Here is a 3,717-nt window from a genome sequence, read left to right as displayed (position 1 = left end):
TTCCCCACGGGGGACTTAGGCCTTCCCCAGGAGAAATTTAAACTCGTAGTTTTGGTAATCCTAGCAATGAGGTATTTAATTTTGAAGAAGTGGAACTCGAGAGCAGTCCCGAGCATTGTAGAGATAAAAAACTGTTTGAAGAAACAGTGTATTATGGAACAATTAGACACTAACTTACAGAACGACCAGGATGTAAGAAGTTTTTTCTCCAAATGGTCAAATTTCATTAAAATCTTACCTCCTAGCGAGATTGATCACCTGATCCATCCATTCAGAGATACGGAATTGGTTCTTCTGGGAGTTTGGTAAACTCCCCGCAGCCAATAAAGGGCTACCAACTTTTTAATTTTTTTTTTTTTCCTTCTTTTTTTTTTTTTTTTTTTTTCTCTTTCTTCCCTACACACTGGAAGGATGCTATGTAAGATTTATTGATGTAAGATCATTATAACAATTGATATAAAATCTGGGGAAGATTAGAGGAAGGGGGGAGGGGAAAGGGGAAAAAACCAAGAAAAAGCAGCATCAGGTGGTATGTTCAAAGAATATAGTTGAATAATTCACCTAACTGTAATAACCCATGATTTTATTACTGTCTATTTATGATGTGGCCCTGGTGTTTTAAGGGCTGGTTATGCTTGCAGGGTTTTTTCTTTTCTTATGTATTTTCTTTGCTTTTGTTGGATTGATCTTATGTTTTGTTAAATACCTCTGATGCTTAATAAAAATAAAAAAGTAAAAAAAAAAAATTGTATTCCCTATCTGAATCATGAAAGATATTTCTTGGGTTTAATGTCCCTTTAAATTAAATTAAAACTTACCTGTCAAATTAAATAAACTAAGTTTAAACTAACAATTAAACTAATATAATTATTCAACTAAAATTAAACTAACTACCAATTAAATAAAACTAAAATACACATTAAAAAATCTATCTAATTTCAAAAAATAAAAAAAAGACTAAATTACTTAAAATAATAAATGAAATTATCAAAAATAAAAAATAAAAAAGAATTACACCTAATCTAATATCCCTATAAAAATAAAAAAGCCCACTCAAAATAAAAAAACCTATCCTACAATAAACTACAAATAGCCCTTAAAAGGGCCTTTTGTAGGGCATTTCCCTAAGTTAAATAGCCAATAGAATTTCAGAAGCTCTCATCCTATTGGCTGTTTTGAACAGCCAATAGGATTTCAGTAGCTCTCATCCGATTGGCTGATTTGAATTTGCAAAATCAAATCAGCCAATAGGAATGCAAGGGACGCCATTTTGAATTGCGTACCTTGCATTGAAGATTCAGTATACGGCAGCGACCGTATGAAGAGGACGCTCCATGCCGGATGTCTTCAGGATGGACCTGCTTTGCGCTGCCGGGATAGAAGACGCCGCGGGGATGAAGATAGAAGATACCGCCTGGATAAAGATGGAGCCACCTGCCGCCTGAATGAAGATGGAGCTGCCTGGATGAAGATCTTTTAAGCGGGACTTCAGCAACTGTGAGTGGATCTTCGGGGGTTAGTGTTAGGATTTTGTAAAAAATTTTGTGTTTTTTTTTTTTAGTTTAGGGTTTGGGCTTTTTGTAAAAGGCTAAATGCCCTTTTAAGGGCAATGCAAAAGAGCTAAATACTCTTTTAAGGGCAATGCCCATACAAATGCCCTTTTCAGGGCAATGGGTAGCTTAGGTTTTTTAGATCTTTTTTATTTTGTGGGTTTGGGGGTGGAGGTTTGTAATGTTAGTGGGTTTTTGTATTTTTTTTTTTTTGTAAAAGAGCTGTTTAACTTAGGGCAATGCCCTACAAAAGGCCCTTTTAAGGGCTATTGGTAGTTTATTCTAGATAAGTGTTTTTTTAATTTTGAGGTGTTTTTTTTTAATGGGTATTAGAATAGGAATAATTTTTATTATTTTTGATAATTTGTTTGTTATTTTGTGTAATGTATTTTTTTCATTTGGGGTGGGTTTTTATTTTTATATTAGGGCTGGGGCTTTTCATAAAAGAGCTGAATGCCCTTTTAAGGGCAGGAAAAAGATCTGAATGCCCTTTTAAGGGCAATGCCCATACAAATGCCCTTTTCAGGCAATTGGTAGATTAGGTTTTACTTTATTTTTATTTTGTGGGTTTGGGGGTGGGGTTGTATACTGTTAGGGGGTGTTTGTTTTGTTTTGTAGCAAAAGAACTGTTAACTTTAGGGCAATGCCTTTTAAGGGCCCTTGGTAGTTTATTCTAGATTAGGCTTTTTTTGTGGGGTGGGGGTTTAAAGGGTATTAGAATAGGAATAATTTTTATTGTTTTAGATCATTTTGTTTGTTATTTTTTGTAATGGTAGATTTTTTTATTTTTTGTAATGTTAGGTTTTAGTGTAAGGCGGCTTAGGTTTTATTTCACTGGTAAGTTTGTATTTATTTTAACTAGGTAGTTAGTAAATAGTTAATACCTATTTACTAACTAGTCTACCTAGTTAAAGGGACAGTCAAGTCCAAAAAAAAATTTCATTTTTCAAATAGGGCATGTAATTTTAAACAACTTTCCAATTTACTTTTATCAACAATTTTGCTTTGTTCTCTTGGTATTCTAGTTGAAAGCTAAACCTAGGAAGGCACATATGATAATTTCTAAGCCCTTGAAGGCCGCCTCTATTTTATTTACTTTTCACAGCAGGGGAGAGCAAGCTCATGTAGGCCATATAGATAGCATTGTGATCATGCTCGTGGCTAGTGGCAGACACTGCACTAATTGGCTAAAATGCAAGTCAATAGATAATAACTAAAAGTCATGTGATTAGGGGCGGTCAGAAGATGCTTAGATAGTTACAGAAGTTAAGTTAGTCACAGAAGTAAAAAGTGTATTAATATAATAGTGTTGGTTTTGCAAAACTGGGGAATGGGTAATAAAGGGATTATCTATCTTTTTAAACAACAAAAATTCTGGTGTTGACTGTCCCTTTAAAATAAATACAAACATACCTATGAAATAAAAATAAAACCTAAGCTAGCTACAATATAACTATTAGTTATATTGTAGCTAGCTTAGGTTTTATTTCACAGGTAAGTATGTATTTAGTTTTAAATAGGTATTATTTAGGTAATAATTGTATGGGGGCTGTGTTACGAAGCTTTTTCTTTCCGGGATCGCAGGTGCTAGGCTTTTTTCTGACTCGCTCTCCCCATTGATGTCTATGGGGGAACCGTGCACGAACACGTCAAAACAGCGCTTGGATTGTGTGGGGTATGGAACTCAACACAACCATATTGCACGCACAAGCTGGCTGTTTGAAAACTTGTAATGGCTGTGCTATAGAGGGTTAAATAACGCAACTTTTTTTGTGTTCGTTAATTTCCTTATAGCGCGCATAACTTGTAATCTAGGTGAATGTGTTTTATAGATTAATTATATTTCCAATCAATGATCAATGGTTGTTTTATTTATTCTTTGTAATGTTAGGTTTTAGTGTAAGGCATCTTAGGTTTTATTTCACAGGTAAGTTTATATTTATTTTAACTAGGTAGTAAGCAAATAGTTAATACCTATTTATTAACTAGTCTACCTTGTTAAAATAAATACAAACTTACCTGTGAAATAAAAATAAAACCTAAGCTGGCTACAATATAACTATTAGTTATAGTGTAGCTAGCTTAGGTTTTATTTCACAGGTAAGTATGTATTTAGTTTTAAATATGTATTATTTAGTTAATTAATGTAATTTTAAATTAGCTCTAT

The sequence above is a fragment of the Bombina bombina genome, chromosome 6 (genome assembly GCF_027579735.1).
Source record: "Bombina bombina isolate aBomBom1 chromosome 6, aBomBom1.pri, whole genome shotgun sequence".
In the NCBI taxonomy this organism is placed as follows: domain Eukaryota; kingdom Metazoa; phylum Chordata; class Amphibia; order Anura; family Bombinatoridae; genus Bombina; species Bombina bombina.
The sequence above is the reverse complement of the archived record's forward strand: the minus strand, read 5'-3'. Positions refer to the sequence as shown.